A 17,690-nucleotide genomic window follows, 5' to 3' on the forward strand; every position below is an offset into this window, starting at 1 on the left:
GGAACTGGAGACAAATTCGTAAAAGAATGGGAAGGGACCTTGCAATACCTCCAGTCAGACTTTATGGAACAATGGTGCCCACATAACATCAAAATTTCAGACATTTTCAACACATTATAGGAACCCGGGACAATATGATTTAATCCGATCCGAGGGAAGGGAGGAGGGAGGGTGAAGGGAATGTTATAAGATTCAATGGTATCTTTTTGTTCTATTTATGTAAAACTAATAAAAACAAGTTTAAAAAAAAAAAAGGCTCGGGAACTACGGGATTTATCTTGGAATGGCCATAAAGTGATGCTTTTTGGGGATCTCAGCAGTGATATCCTTGACAAGAGGAGAGACTTCACGGCGGCAAAAGACAAGGCAAAGGCAAAGAACCTTAAATATTACATGGTATATCCTGCCATCTTTCGGGTTATCAAAGATGGTAGGTTATTCTCCTTTACTGACTGCAAGAGTGCTGAGGCTTATCTCAGTGATTTGGGAAATTGTGCAGATGTGGAACAACCTATGGAAGCAACTGCCTCCACTTCACAAAGGTCACTGCCGTCCAAAAAGAAAAGATGATTTTCCCTGCTGTTTTACCGAGTTCCACAGTTGTTTATTCTTATATCATATTTTTTGTTACTTCTACTTTCTTTATTGCAGTAATCTTTTTTTGTTAAAAAAAAAAACACCAAAAAATGTCAGCTTCAACGGACCGTTGGATTCGTTACACCTTGTTCATTTTTGTGCTCTGAGGCTAGAGAAAAGGTCCTGGCAGCGCTTCCGTGCGTGGATCACATAAGTGGGGGATGTTCTATACGTGGAAATTATTCGAACATGGAGGCAACGAGGTTATGTGAGCGTCTGTGCAGATCCTCTGTGTCTCCCTGCCTGATTGATATACAGATGGCGAGATTGGAAGGGGCGGTTCTTTGCTGCTGTTGCAGATGAGGAGGTGGATCGGGCGCGATCAGCTTGCAGGCACAAGGAGAGCGGAGTCGGCGCCGGCCGCTTCATGTGCGCACAATGAGAACAGAGTCGGCGTAGACCGCTTAATGCACATTTTCAATGTATCGTATAGCCCTCTCAGGGGGTGGATGGCTGGTGGTGCGGTGAAATTCACATTAACGTGTACATTTCAGTTCAGCATCCATGGCGTTCCACGCATATTGGTAAATGCTGCACAACGTGATTACACACTTTTCATAACGCAAATATTGGTTTGGTCCGTTGCAATACTGATCCTTCAATTGTGTAATCTGGGAGGAGGTCGAGTTGTTGGACACATTAGGATTTGCTGTTCAAATGCACGGCAACCGGAATTCGCAATTGCTGAAGCACGAGGAAAGTACATTTTCAAGCAGATTTATTTTTTTTTGTTTGCCAGTGTTTTGGACGTTTCATTTATCCGGCAGGTTACGGCTATTCGTTAACTAACGGGTTTTTTCGATGCACATGTTTGTCTTTTGGAACTCATTTGACCATCTCTGATAAACAGTGTACAAACTTGTGCTTTGCAGCGGCGCTGTTTGGTCTACTTGATGCACGTTCTATTCAGCACAAGCATATTCGCAGACTACTTTTCTTTTGACTGTACCTACCTGCCACCTAGATAATCCAAGCTAATATGAAGTCATATGGTGTATTGGTCTGCTGTGAATACCTCACGTCATGACAAGGGTGATATGTTTACAGCCCTGGGAGGGTGATATATCTATGCACCTTTAATGTGTTTCTTTTATAGCTAGTATGATGCGGGACTATAAACTACATGGATAATTCTATGTTGGGTCTGGGTGGGAGTGGTGTTGATGGGTTTCTGAGTGGCAGTGCGATTTCATGTTACTGCTCCAGGCCTTGATGTGTGGTTGACGTGACGTGTTGTATACAAATGGATTTGTTCTAAGAGAGATTCATGTACATGTTCACTTTGATTGCTCTTGAGACTAGTGCTTACCTCGTTCTCATTGCTCCCATGCTGCGTGTCAGAGAATTGAGGCTCAAGGGGTGGGTTTATGGGGTACCTTGGCAACATGGCAACATGTGCACTGACATACACGCCAGTCCCCTCCACGCTATTTTCATTGTTTTCACTAAGTGCAATAAATGCACGCAAATTCCTGCGGACGCAAGGTTCCATGCATTAATGCAAACAACTGCAAATGCCTCCCATCATGAAGGCATGGCGGGGATGCGGGGGGGGGGGGAGCATTTAGATTCCTATAGAATCAGCCTGTTTTAGTTGTGCTTGGTCCGAGGTGGGGGAGAACGTGGTGATATGGGGACATTTTTGGGTGTTGTCTTGACCGGGCTCATCCTGGGAATTGGGTCATCTACTGTTATAAAAAATAGGAACAGCGGCAACTTTTGAGGAGAAATATATGGGGGGGAAGACAAATGAAAAAAGAAAAAAAAAGGCGCAGATCGGTGGCTGTTGTTTAGTTGTTTAGCAGCTGCGGGTTTCCACATTATTTCCTGTTTTTGGCTTTTCGCTCACCACTTCCAGCTTCTTCTTAGCTATGCTGTGAGTCCAAAGTTGTGGGGGTAGCTGTGGATTGTTTCTATATTTGTGTTCTGTTAATGCTTGCCTGGGTACTGGTCTGACTCACCGAGTCTTCATGTGGAGGGTGTGATGTTGATATTGGTGGTTTCTGGGACTGGGGGAGTAGGGGTACAATACAAATGTTTCTATAAATTACTTGTATCGATTATTGGTACCTTGATATGAGTGTTAAATGCATATTTGTGGTTCAAACGGTTGTTTGGGACTGGATAGTGGGCGGGGTAGTTTGTTGCTTTTTAGAATTCGGGTAATGACTCGGGTGCAGGCTCTGGAGTGACTGTAATTCTGGAAACGAGGCTTGTTGTACATATTGAAACTCAGTACCATCTGGTGGTGACGCTAGGTGTGGGGGTAGATTTACGATGTAGGTTTATGTGTGTTTTATTCATTTGTTTGTGTTATTGGTTGCCGTGTTTTTCAGTGTTGTTTTGTCTTCTTGGGGGCTCACTTACAGCTTTTCTGTTCCAGCTCCCTTGGTGGCGTCTTGTTAGCAAATTTGTTTGTTTGGCTAATTATACATTGAGAGGGAAATTGGTAGATGATGGCTGAATTAAATATATGTTCTTGGAATGTTAAAGGGCTCAATATCCCACGGAAAAGGAAGGAGGTACTATCCAGGTTGAGAAGGGAGAAGGTCGACATTGCTCTAGTTCAAGAGACACATTTGCTAGATGAGTCGAAGCGCCTTCTTACTTGTAAATGGTTCACGAAAGTTCTATTGAATTGTTACAGTAGCAAATCAAGGGGTGTGGGTATTTTGATACGCAGAGGATTGCATTTGGTAGTGCACAACGTAGTGATGGATGGTGAGGGGAGGATAATACTAATAGATGCTACGTATGAGGGTTGTTCTGTCACAATTGGCTCTATTTATGGTCCGTGTGCTGGTGGGTATTCTTTTTTTGAGAGGTTGTTGTCACTCTTGCGAGACATGAACGGCGAATACATAATTCTTGGAGGTGATTTTAATTGTGTAATTGACGGGAGGATGGATCGTGCAACGCACTGTAGATATACGGCTGTGAATTCTAGTAAGGCGTTTAGAGATTTTTTTGGACAGTCTGAACCTGGTAGATACTTAGAGGTTCATGCAACCCAATGGTAGGGAGTCCACCTTTTATTCCCCTGTCCATGATTCTCACTCAAGGATTGATTATTTCCTAGTCTCTGACAAAATGAATGACAAGATCCATTCAGTGAATATTAAGGAAAGAGGGATATCTGATCACTCAATGTTGTCTATGCAAGTGTCTGTGAGACAGGAGGACTCAGGGTTCTCTAGATGGCGAATGAAATCCTATATTTTGCAGGAACCAGGGGTAATTGAATTCCTGGAAGGCTTCACAAGGAATTTCTTTGAACTAAATGTTAACTCGGCTTCAGTTCATATGGTCTGGGATAGTTATAAGGCGACCATAAGAGGGGAAATCATTAACATTACTTCTAGGATGAGGAGAAAAGGGATGGCGGAACTTAAAAAATTGGAGGATGAGCTGAATGCTGCTCAAAAGAAATATGCAGTGTCTAACAATATTGAGGACAAGGCGGATATAGGAAGACTGAGGGAACAACTTAGACAGGTGATGGATTCTCAATATGAAAAGGGTGTGTTCTATATGAGGCAAAGATTTTTGGAGTAGGGAGACAAAAATGGTAAACTCCTGGCGAATAGGCTTTGAGGTCTCACAGAGAGTTCCTTTGTTCGAAGATTAGAGAATATAAATGGGGATTTTATAGTCAAAAAGGGTGAAATATGTGAGGAGTTTAGGAGGTTCTATACTACTTTGTATCAGGAGGAACAGTCTCCAACGATGGACAATATGGATACATTTTTTGACAAAATTGTTTTACCCAAGTTAAGCGAGGACCAGGCAGGTGTGGTGGATAGTCCTATAACGGAGGATGAAGTGATAACAGCGGTTCAGCAACTTAATAGGGGCAAGTCACCGGGTCTGGATGGGCTTCCCGTTGAATTGTACCAGGGACTCAGTGGAGCGTTAACATCCTTTTTATGTAATCTATATATTAGTTTTTTGAGAGACGGGGTGATATGCCCCACAATGAGGGAAGCGTGTTTGGTGGTTCTACCAAAGCCAGGGAGGGATTGTAGAAAGTGTGCGAATTACAGGCCAGTTTCGCTATTGAATGTGGATTTGAAAATATTTACAAGGATATTGACTAATAGATTAGATACATGTGTTGGTAATTTAATAAGCGGTTCCCAAGTTGGATTCATGAGAGGGAGATACGGGTATGATCACATTAGGACGCTGATTGACATTATAGGCCTGCCACAATCTAAAACTCAAGATACCCTATTGCTGTTTATGGACGCTGAGAAGGCCTTCGATAGAGTCAATTGGTCCTTCCTATACCACACTCTTAAATGCATGGGATTTGGGGAAACGTTCATTAATACTATTCGAACATTGAATTTCAACATTAATGCTAAGGTTTGGGTGAATGATGCTATGTCTTCCTCTTTTTTCCTGTATAGGGGGACGAGACAGGGATGCCCATTATCGCCATATCTATTTAATTTGGCATTGAAACCGCTCATTGCGTATCTATCGCAGGAACCAAGTCTATGTGGCCTTCGCTTCGGGGATGCTGAGGTAAAAGTTTTTTGCTACGCTGATGATATGACCATTGCTTTATCCAATCCAGTGGAAGGGTGCATTAAACTTAAAAGTATGTTTGAGGAGGTGGGTCGGTTTTCTGGCCACAAGATTAATTGGGAGAAAACGGTGGCCTTCCCGCTGGATGTGGGACAGCCACGGGATGTTTTGGGTTCATGGGATGGTCGTTGGGAAGTGGATGCTGTAAAGTATCTGGGTATTTATTTGGTCAGAGATTTAAAGAGAATGGTTGGATTCAATGTGTCAAAGTTATTGGAGACTGTGAAAAGGGATATTTTAAAATGGGGCCAGCTGAAATTGGGGTTATGGGCTAGAGTGAATGCAATTAAAATGGTTCTCTTGCCAAAAATTCTATATATTATACAGTCCATCCCTTTAAAATGTACTAAGAAAGTCCTTGGTTCCGTTGATAAAGTCTTTCAATCCTTTCTCTGGGGAGAAGGAAATAGACCAAAAGTGCCTAAATATATATTGCAGCGTCCGGTTAATGAGGGGGGGGGGGGTTTGGGTATCCCAATCTAAGTAAATACTGTACTGGTTTTGTCTTGAAAAAATCAACTTTTTATCTCTCTGAAGCGGGCATCTATAGGCCTAATTGGCATGTCATTGAAAATTCTCAGGTTTCGCCTTATGCTTTGGGTATGGTTTACTCTATGTCCAAGCTGCCGAACACGGGAGTGAAACTGCCAACTATGTGTGCTACTAGGGAGGCATTGCGAAGCTTTGTGATAAACAGTGGAGGTGATGTTTGGATGCATTATGATGCTTCTTTGTGGCATAACTTGGGACTACAATTGGCGAATAAACCCTCGTGCTGGAAAAGCTGGATTAATAAGGGTATACTCAGAATTCGTGATGTATGGCACAATGATAATATGGTCCCCTTCGATCAACTGAGAAGGTCTTTCGGGATTGGGGGTAGGGAACGGGGGCGTTACAGATCTCTGAGGGTCCTTTTGATTGAGCGGACTGGTATGCTTAATGACGCTTTGTCAGAGAGGCCTCAGTGTGTGAGATTGTTCGCTCCTGCCACTGTGCTGTATCCACATATATAAAGTTAATGCCTATGGATGACTGGGAGGTGGTAGCGTTGCATAAACTTCACCAGGCGTGGATAGAGGATCTTGATATTGATATACCTATTAAGGAATGGGAATATTTGCTCAGTGTGGGGGTGCAAGCGAAATTAGATCTGGGGCTACGTTACATTCGGCAAAAAATCCTTTGCAGATTGTGTTGGACACCGTCTAGGATGTCAAGGCTGGGTCTTTTGGAAAATGACTCCTGTTGGGGTTGTGGATGTGGTTGTGGTACCTTACTACATATGTTATGGGAATGTTCAAGAGTGTCTATTTTTTGGTCTGAGGTGCTAGATAGATTGGCCATAGTGGTAGGAGAGCAAATTCCACATACTTTTTGTTCCACAATCCTGTTGTACAATAGGGGTAGGGGTCGTAGCGCCAGAGACAAGGCTGATTGGATAAATCGAGTTTTAGTGGTGGCGACTAAGCAGATACTGCGGGTTTGGAAGTCAAGGAAGAAGCCAAAGGTAGAGGATTGGTTGTTGGATGTGAAGACTCTGTCAAATTATGAAAAGGTTATGTTTTTGCACCAAGGAAGGGAGGATTGTTACTCTCGATTGTGGGGGTCCTTAAATGAATTATTTGACTAATTTTCCTGTACTTTATATTTCATCATTTGTGTACATTGACTGAGGGGTTGGATTGAATTGTTAAACATCAATGTTTGTTGAGTTTTTTCGTGTGGTCTTGTCTGGATTGTTGTGTGTCTGAAAATTGTTCAGTATTTTGGTTGTACAATGTTAATTTGATTTGCTTGACTTATTGGTTTCATAACTTCTTTTTGCTTTAGTATAGCTAATGTTCATGCTCTACATTTTGCGATCTGTACTTTGTACTGGCTTTACATTGATGTTTTGTTTTTGTTTTCTGTGTGTTTTTTTCAAAATTGAAATAAAGAGAATAAAATAAAATTAAAAAAAGATACAGAGACCAAGTACGGCAAGACTAGCAGCACATGCTTCCCTCTAATACACAGACCAGGTACAGCAAGACTAGCAGTATATGCTTCCCTCATACACGGAGAACAAGTACAGCAAGACTAGCGGATGCTTCACTCAGATACAGAAACCAGGTACAGCAAGACTAGCAGTGGATGCTTCACTCAGATACAGAAACCAGGTACAGCAACAATAGCACCACATGCTTCCCTCATATACAGAGAACAGGTACAGCAAGACTAAAGCTAGCTTCCCTCTAATACGCAGACCAGGTACAGCAAGTCTAGGAGTGCATGCTTCCCTCATATACAGAGAACAGGTACAGCAAGACTAGCAGATGCTTCACTCAGATACAGAAACCAGGTACAGCAAAAGAAGCAGCGGATGCTTCTCTCAGATACCAAAACCAGGTACAGCAACACTAACACTAACAGCGCATGCTTCCCTCATATACAAAGAACAGGTACAGCAAAAAAAGCAGCACATGCTTCCCTCTACTACACAGACCAGGTACAGCAAGACTAGCAGTGCATGCTTCCCTCATATGCAGAGAACAGGTACAGCAAGTCTAGCAGCGGATGCTTCACTCAGATACAGAAACAAGGTAAAGCAAGACTAGCAGCAGATGCTTCACTCAGATACAGAAACCAGCTACAGAAAGACTAGCAGCGCATGCTTCCCTCATATACAGAGAACAGTTACAGCAAGAATAGCAGCACATGCTTCACTCAGATACAGAAACCAGGTCCAGCAAGAATAGCAGCGCATGCTTCCCTCATATACAGAGAACAGGTACAGCAAGACTAGCAGCATATGCTTCCTTCTAATACACAGACCAGGTACAGCAAGGGTATGCATGCATCCTTATCTCAGATACACACACCAGGTGCAGCAATACTAGCAGCACATGCCTCACTCTGATACATAGACAAGGTGCAGTAAGACTTAGCAGCACATGCTTCTGACATCTACAACACAGTAGCGCAAACTCAGAGCTGGTTAGCCACAGGGAGGTCCTAGGGCACCTCTGAAGGCTCTTCTTCATAGGACTCTGAGCTGGCATCAAGAATGGATATTCCCTCCACTCCAAGGGTTGCAGCTCCTTCGCAGTACTGCTGGAGATCTTCCACAGGCCATGGCTCTACCAGGACAGCAGCAGAAGTTGGTCATTAGGCCTTCTTCCAACAGGTCCACAGTCTCCTTGCCAGTATTGAAGTGTGATCCAGACACTCCACCAGTGTACAGCACTGAAGTACCCAATACTGATCCTTACCCACCAAACACCTAAACTTTAAGATGAGCAAACACACATAGACCTCCAGTAGCCTGCCAAAAGCCTTTGCGTTCCCAGGCACTGGAAGTCTATGTAAGGATTTTCCTGGCCTCACAAGCCTGGAAGAAGGCTAAAAGACAAGATGGCCAAAGGACAAGTGAAAATCCACATGGCATGGCCATGTTTGACCACTAGCCATAGTTAGTAGCCAAACGCAGAAAACATGGTAGGGCAAAAACGGAATGCACGAAAAAATTGTAAGAAGTCAATGCTGCCACCAGCTTGTCCATTTAGCTGTCATGCCTCGCTCACCTTCTTTTGGTAGCAGGAACCCGTATGCTGTCAGATCGGCAGCAAAGCCGTTCTATACGAGGTGGAGATTCTTTAACAAACTCCCTGCAAAAACAGCGTTGAATTCCAGCACCTAGGATTACGTGATAACGTTAGATTCCTCATCTGTCACGTGATTCTTGAACGTATGTAAGTGCCTTCCTCTAATCGCTCGCTGCTTCTGATTGTAGCTATTATTCTTTTCCTGCATTTTGTTCCAGCCTTGTTTTCAAAGGCCGGTTGTGACTCATATTCCGAGTCGGGTCCCTGCTTCAGTCTGGATTTTGTGAAGCAGCCTTCTCCACGTCCAGTTCCTAGCTGCAGCGTTTCCCAAGAAGGCATTTCCCGCGAAGCCGTCTAGGTCTTCGGCCCGTCCAGTTTCCTAACTATGGCGTTTCCTGGGAAGCCGTTTACCATGAAGAACGCATAGAGGCTTCCTGTCCCCGTCAGAATCAGGTGAATGCTTTCCGTAGTGGGGGCATCCTATCGCGTCACTGGAGACGCATATGTTGTGTCCTTTCAATGGCTGTTCAGAGTTGCTCATAACTTCCTCGCTTACGGGAGTTGAACTCTGTGAATATTCCATTATTGCGGCCTTATGATCTTTTGTATTCAAATACAGAGAAAGAAGTGTTTCCATTATTGAGCATGCATCCCAGAAGGGAATATCTTATTTTCCAGCATCTCAAGGGTGAATTAAATCCTACATTCCGGAGGGAAGAAAGAACTGTTCCAATTATTGAGCACACATCCCAGTAGGGAATATATTTACTTTCCAGGATCATTTAAAGGGTGAATTGAACTCCACATTCGGGAAAAGAAATTTTGGTTATGAACATTTATGATGCTGCCAAGGACATGTTGTGTTAACCGTGCACAGAACTAGAGGACGCTTTCCAGAGTATACCTACCCGACACTAGTTCGACCCTCATTCCGTTCGGGATTAGTTTCCTACTAACTTCCCTTTTCCTTGTCGTTGTGTTCTATTGGTGGATTATTACCTGGATTCTATTGAACTGCGATCTTCATCAAACGACTCCTATTAAGGTTAGTGGGGGAAAACTAGTGAGATGGTATAAAGGCAATGTTATTAGATTATACTTACCTTGTTGTTTCTATTACACAGATTGGAGAGTGTGTTCATTTATTCGCCCTTTCAATTGATTCCTCGCTCTGGCCGTGTTTTCTATCCAACAGTGGGTGTAATCAATGGAAAGGTTTTTTCCTTGAGGATTCATCAGTGAAGTTAGGAAGAAGACCTCATCAGGATCAATACTGTATCCTTTTTTTACACCTGTATCCTTTACTGGTATAATTACAAGTTTGTCTATTGTCAAGATCCTTAGAGCGGCATGTCATTAGCACACCTAGAGTAACCAAAAATGCTCTGTGTGTTAGTCTAGGGCAAAACAAAACATGTACCCCATTGTACTGCATTGTAAGATGTTTTGTACAATGATACAAAGTACCAAAAGGTAGTAACAAAGCAACTAGACTAAGGGAAACAATGTTTCCCAGTACTGACATTCCGAAGGACATGTCAGTTTCCCCATAACAGTTTGAGGGTCCATAGAAATGGAAAGAAAGGTGCAGTAAAGAGAAATCTTTCCTAACAATCGCACCTCCCAGACTAGGGACAGGGGGAACTAATCCACCCCTGGAGGGTTACTCTGTTACAGTTGGTTATTCCAGTTGGACAGCCCATCAACATTGCTAAATTTGGGATCTGGCCTCAGCCCAACAGTGAAGTTCAAGGCCTGTAGACTCATGAACCACCTGTGTTACTTTGGGTCCTCTCTCATAATATCCACCAACCACTTCAAAGGCTTAGGGTGAGCATAGACAGTGAAGTGAGTCCCATAGAGGTAGGGCCTCAAGTTTCTAAGGCACCATATAATGGAATATAAAGCTTTATATCACATGGTTGTGTGATATAAAGGTTGTTCTTCACCTTTGTCATCAAGCTGTGACAGTTTCAAACTATCCCAGTGCTACAGGCTTCTGCCTGCACTATGAAATGTCTCTTCCAATCAGGTGCCCTTAAACCAGGGGCCTGACCTAAGGATTCTTTCAGGCCAGCCAATTCTGGAGTAACTGAATTCCTGTCTCACACCTGTCAACTTGGTGACAGACAGTGAGACTCCTACATTGGTTTTCTTCTGGGACCCCTTTCATGGGCCAGCCAGAATGTGTGTTAGACCACTCTGGTGGTATCCTGACATTCGGATGAACCACAAGGGGAATGTCACACAGAAACCTCCAACCTCTCAATGTGTTCTCTGGTGGGCTCTGTGGGCTTACGTTCCAGTACCCCACCTTCCTTTTTAATTATTTGCTTCGCTGGAGGGGAAACCTTTGATTGGAAGCAGACCTTTCTCCAAAGACCTATCCATGATGGGTTTCTTTTCTGTTGGCCCATACTTCTCTCTCTCCTAGGGATCTCCTCTACTACAATGTGAGGTAGTTCAGGACTCCTATAGGATCCAAGATTGTCTGGGGGTCCCTCTTCCATGCTTGGATGTTGGAGGTAGGACAAGGGGAATATTCCCCTTCACGCTGCCTCTTTTTGTGACTCCTCTGGCCATGGGTTTCCCCTTAGGCCTAGGCTTTCCCGTAGGCTTGGCTAAGGCAGCCTGATCCTGAGACCAAGTGCTTGAAGGGTCTGGGGTGTGCCTATCAAGACCTAAATCTTGAAGACTAAGCTCGCCCAAAACTCTTCTAGGAATGACTTTCCTACATTGACAGATGCTCTGACAATTTCACTACTCACAGCTCTAACGACAAGTGGTACAGGAACATTGAGAGAGGGCCTACCAGCCAACTGAGTATCCCCCACAGGATCTCTGGTAAGAACCTGTGGGTTTACCACGGAGGAGCCTAAATCGGTAGCACTGTGCCCGCTGTTCTTAACACTAGAGGTACTTACACCTACTACCTTAACACTATCCTCAGACAGATGAATTATAACTAAGGGACAGGACTGGGATGGTAGCAGATGCTCCAGCACTACTAGGTTCCAAGGAATCTAGACTAACTTCAGTTCTTCACCTTGGGGAAGAAATCTAAAGGGAAGGACGCCCCTGCAATCACTTCTTCCTCATACTGAGAGAAGGCCAGACTTGCAGAGTGGATCCCCAAGGTCGTACCTGACACTCGGGATCCCACTTCTTGTGGTCATTTGCGCCACATGTCTAACAGGTCCCCCATGGTTCTTGACACATAGGGAGGCTTAGTGAAGCCACTCCCATGTGTGAGAGGATTATTCCTACTGCCCTGACCTGACTCTGGTCACTTGCCCTTATTAGACTTTTTGTGGACTTTCTTGGACAATGTTTTATCTCTATCCCCACCCTCTTTCTCTTTCTGCTTCTTTCTCTTCTTCCTGCTTACCTGAAGCAGGCTTGTCCTTATGGGACAGTCTATGTGAGACCCATAAGTCAGAAGCAATGGCTAACCTCTTAGGATTTAACTCTTTATAGTCAGCCAAATGTTGCTTAAGCTCTGGGGAACAAAAGGCAAAAATAAGCTCAAGCATGACCAAAGGAATCATGCCCTCAAAGGTAGTTACCTGATAACCCTCTACCCAGCCACACACGTTTTTCAACGAATCAGAGACAAAAGTAACATAAGTCAGATTCATTTTTTCTGAACTCTCTAAATCTTTTCAAGTATTGGCAGGAGTCTTCCCAAACTTTAAGATGAGAGTTTGCTTTAGTTTTGCAAACTCCTGCCGCTCAGCTTTTGTCATTTCCATAATTCCACTGCAGCCAAAATGGGGCAGTCTACTGAGCAACCATGCAATCCTATCAGCAACACTCACTCCTTGTACTTCACATGCATACTCATAAGTTACAAGCCAATCAATTATATAATTCATCTCCTCATACACATTTAGCAGATCATTTGGGAATCTTGAATGTGAAGAGGACTATGAGGAAGGCATGGTATCTAAACCTTCATTTAGTAGTTTACTGAGTTTGGTGAAATTCCTAACTGGTTCTAACTCTAAAATGGGAGTAATCTCAACCATAAAATAAAACAACAAACAAGTCCAATTCAGTCTGTTCAAAATAAAGGCCTATACTAAGAAAACCTAACCTTGCCCTCCTTCTCAAATAACAAATGTGTAAAGGGAATACAAAAAGCAAAAATATTGTCTCAAAATAAATGTCAGAATGGTATAGGTAACAACTCCCTTCCCCACGCTCAGAAGCACAATGTCTCAAGAGTTTCTCAAAAGGGATAGGTGGAAGGCACAGTTCTATCAAAATTGCACACTCTGGCTTGCTCGTACAATTCAACAGTTCAGGCTTGGCTTGCAAGCTTTTAATAGTCTAATCAATTCTTTAGGCGTTGTGCTTTCACTTTGCCACTCTTCAATACAGGCTTCCCTCTGCCGGGCTCGACCCTGTTTTTCTCTTTCACATTCAACTCTTCACTTCATCATAGTTGATGACAGGCTTCACTCCGCCAGGCTCAAGCTTGTCTTTCTCTTTGTATGGGTTCCCTTCCCCACGTTCTGTCCTTCACACTTAACTTTCACTCTACCACAGTTCAGCCCAACCCTACCGGGCGCAAGACTGCTTTTTTTTTTTACTGTTTTTTACTGTTCAAGACATTCAAAACTGCAAGCAAATTGCGGTACCGTAATTACCTCCAAGGTCCCTTTGCGGGTCCAATCCTTAACTGCTGGTAAAATTAGGCGGTAAGGGGTTAACAGCGCCGCTACCTTTTACAGCGCTGTTAACCCCTTACCGCCTGGGTCGTAATGAGGCCCAATGCCTAGTATGGGATGCCCAATGGAAACCCTTATTTATATATTTTTATGTCAAAGTTCTTTTAATTCTGGATGATGTACCCGTATATAACGCTCCTCTCTTTGAATTTTCCGGTCTCACTGAACCAAGAAATAGGTTTGTTTTGCAAATTAAAAGATTTATTTGAAGAAATGTATAGATTACACTTTTATGAATATGAATAATATCTGAACATCACACCTATGAATATGAACAGTGATCAGCAAGGGGTAATATTACAAGATCAACAATCTCTTTAATCAATTAGGAGTCGGAATAGGAAGAATAATATATCAGAGAATACTTGGTATGGTTCAATGAAATGCAATGATAGGAAAGAATGCAACACAGAAATAAAACTTGATATGACTTCAATCAAAAGACAATATGATCACTCTTTCCCCTGTTACTACTCACTCCCCCCAGTATGCACTATGGAGATATGGAATAAGGGCACACAGGTATCAGGAATAATAATCAACAATTGCAGTTTCAATCCCACTTCCCCAGCAAGCTTAGAGAGAACAGGTGTGATTTTAAACAGGTCAATTGCTTTTGAATGTGGTTTAGAAATGTATGGAAAAAGTGCTAAAAATGATTTTAATTTGCTAAATGAGATTCAGAATTAGTGAAAGTTACTTTGGATTGGTTCAGGTCAACACTAGCAATGATTTATGAATGATTATCAGATGGAAAACAAAATTCAGAAGTTGAAAGCAAGAAATAGCTGTTTTTCTATGGAGTGAAATTTAGCCAAATTGCAAATCGCGGCAACTTTTCCGCGTGCGGGAAACGCGATTACGGAAAAACTGGGTTTGTTTGAAAGCTGAGGATCTTAGCTTCAAAATGACATTTAAATTTCGTTTCTAGGACGTGCGGTTCAAAAGTTACAGAGGTTGTATAGGTAGATTTTTCAGAAACAGAGTCAAGATTTAAAAATGAAATATTGCGCTTTAAAGATTCGGAACCAATATGGACTTATACTAAGGGGCTATGAAAGTACAAGATACCCAACGGGACAACCACCAGAACAGTGCGCCTTCCACTCTGATTGTTGTGCGCAAGGACACTTGAAAACATCAGCGCATAGATGATTATCGCTACAATTATCACAAACTATATAATGAGAAGAATTCAGGATGTACACAAGACTCTATAATGCAGTTCTGGATAGGTTGAAATGGATTGAATAGGATTACTTTAAACTAAGAGATGACTATAGACAGTTCTAGACTAAATACCTAGTCCTATGGCTTTGCAATGGAATAGGTCCGTCAAAGATCTGGTCAAAGGTTTGGACTTCACTCGCCACCAGACAAGATCAGGGCATCTGGACTCTGCTCTCAGCAAGGCACTCTGGTCTGCGCGGCCTCTCGGACTGGGCCTGTCGGGTCCTGGGTTACAGCTCTGCAGGACTGGTCTGGATCTTGGTTCTAGCATGAGGTGCTTACTAGAACAGCAAAACAGCTCAGCCAGGCTGTTGGATTTTGTGGTGCCCCTTGGAAGTTTAGGGGTTAGAATCAGGTTTCAAGATTCTGAAGCCTGCTGAAAAAGGGTTCAGCTTCTTGGGTTAGGCCTCTCTGCTTCAAAGTTCTAGAGTCTGGTCTCTGGATCTATTTCTGGAACCTGGATCTTCCTGCAGGGTGCTTTGCCAAGAAATCAGTTGAGGAGTGGAAAGTGTGTGTCTTGTCTGGCCTCAGTAGTCCCTATTTATTTATTTCCAAAGTGGGTGGGGAGGCTGATTATCTATGCCCAACACTCTAAGGATCTGATAGGTCAGAGAATTTCCCCTCTCCGGATTTGAGACAGGTGCAGTGTGTCTTATGTGTCAGAGTGACAGTGTTTATGGCCCAAAGGACATCCCTCCCCTTTGCTTTTACTTAGGAAATCTATTTCACCCACAAAACATATTTCCAAGATGCACAACTTGTTGATATTACATATACACATCACAGATTAATTATGGCACGTCTCTGTTCAAGTCCCATGTTCCTACGAGCTTTGGTTCAGAAATGACAACTTTTTTGCGCTTTTGGGGGGTTTCTCAATGTTAGTTCTGCACCAATTTTTATACATGCATGCATATCCCATCTGGGAACATTTCTGTAATTTTTCATGTTCCAAACATAAACACAATGGCTACAATATGAATAATTTCTGGGGTTCAGTCTCAGAACATCGCACAGATTCCAGCTTAGTCTTAAACTGTGAGCACATTTTTCATTTTAACAATCTCCAAGTTTCATATTTTTGTCAGTTCAGTATACTTTGCTATAAGCATTTTTCTAAACATACATTTACTTCCAATTAAATCCACATTTTCAGTCTGGCCCGCCTCCAGAGCTGGGCTGAGTCAGAGGGTCACATGGCTTGCCTTCCTGCCAGAGCAGTTGTTGTGAGTTACACCCAAATTAGCATTTTATATTCAGCCAAAGGAACCCATTGTTTCTTTCTCCGGGCAGCAGAGGAAATCTCCTCCCCTTCTGATTAACATGCCAATGCGAAATGCTCTCCTTTTGGTGGGAAGGAACCTAGTGTGAGTTTCTCAGGGGAAGAAGGCCTCTTGGAAGTTTTAACTGAATTAGGTTACCTTCTGGTCAATTGTAACATAGTTCCTTGTGAAGAAAATACATTTATAAATTTAAAATAAGCAAACCCATCTTTACTTCCAGTCCTTTTTCAACATGAAAATCAACGTGTGGCAGTCTTATATGGCATTTTGATGGAAATCTCTTCTTCGGCTTAGTTTGAGTTCAATGTTCAACTTTACACATGATAGGTTTTAAATCGCTGGCTTCTGACAGAGGTGAGTAACAGTACTACACCCATTTTTGACAGCTTTCTTTCCATCAAATATCTTTAAAAGTGGATTTTGTTCTAATAACCTATGATTCTTGCTGACATTGTAGTTATATGGATTCTTGTAGTAGAATAATGTGGAACACCCAACAAGGAGGTTGGATCTTTTAGGTGGTTTGTGAGCCATGATTTTTGCACATTTTTGACAATCAAGAAAACGGATTTCCAAACAGCTCTGTGTTTCTTTTTGGCAATCACCATTGCTTTTTCAAGTGATTTCAGGCTACTTTGTGGGTAGCCCAATGGTGGGTTTTGGCAGTGGTCTCCTGTATTACCACTGACATAGGCAAAAGTGGATGCCGGCCTATTTTTCAGATTTTTACTGCGCACTTTCTGGTGATTTTTAGTGAGCAACATGCTTTCTGGCAGCCATTTCTGATGCTTCTGCAGCCAGCAATGCACAGTAATGTTGCAGGGCCTGGACTAGTGGGTTGAGACATCCCACAAAACCAAGCTTTTGTTTGCCTTTTATAACTCACCGGTCCTGTTAATTAGGCTTCTGTCTGCAATGCATTTCCCGTAGCAGTCAAGGTCATTACCAATGCCTTCAATGCTCCTCCCCATCTCTGTCGTTCACCTGGGAGGGTAGCGGGCCTCCTGGAAGCACTTTGAAGGTTTTCCTTCTCCATCCACTTGCCTTCGATTGTGGAATGCTTACGGCTTCCTGAAAGATTGGAATTCTCACCTGGCTCTCTCTCGTCCTCTGCAGCAGCTGATCAGCTCCTTGGCCTTCCAACTGCCATAGCCTGGTATGCCTCACCCCCAAAAAGAACTGTTCCTTCTTACATCCAGCCTCACTCAGAGTGTGCTTGTGCATGCCAACTGTTATGTTCACAGGGAGCGTTAACAAGTGGCAGGTGTATGTAATTCGTATTACGTGCCTGACTCTGCCTGATTCTATTAGAGGGACAAAGCCGTTGCATATCAGTAGAGGTAATCTTCCTCGTCTCAGTAGTTTTGTCAATGGTAAGTGGGGTGGAATTATGGCAGTGGTAGTTTCCCATGAAATAAGCCAGGATAGGGGTTCAATGGGTTAAGGAAAAAGGGGAATGCCATCTCTCACCATCCTGTGATCCACTCCACTCCCTGAGGACCCCCTACATAGGTGAACCTACCTCGCTTGTCCACCCCCAGGGTCAGGATCCAAAAGCAATGGCCTTTCCCTGGCCACCTGAGTATGGGATCCCCGGGGACTAGGCCTGTGAAGCCTGAAGCTTGACA

At 43.1% G+C, this 17,690-nt stretch overlaps 1 long non-coding RNA gene across 1 annotated transcript in view; it reads left to right on the top strand.

Annotated features, from left to right (window-relative positions):
- The first annotated feature begins 818 nt into the window (after window positions 1-818).
- LOC138528741 (uncharacterized) overlaps window positions 819-17,690 on the top strand; it is a 179,482-nt gene continuing 162,610 nt past the window's right edge. Inside the window, exons 1-2 of the long non-coding RNA XR_011284219.1 lie at window positions 819-1,160; window positions 5,049-5,166. This is a non-coding gene — a long non-coding RNA (uncharacterized lncRNA). The remainder of the gene's footprint in view (window positions 1,161-5,048; window positions 5,167-17,690) is intronic.

This window comes from Ambystoma mexicanum, chromosome 7q (assembly GCF_040938575.1).
Source record: "Ambystoma mexicanum isolate Mex_15411 chromosome 7q, UKY_AmexF1_1, whole genome shotgun sequence".
Taxonomy (NCBI): domain Eukaryota; kingdom Metazoa; phylum Chordata; class Amphibia; order Caudata; family Ambystomatidae; genus Ambystoma; species Ambystoma mexicanum.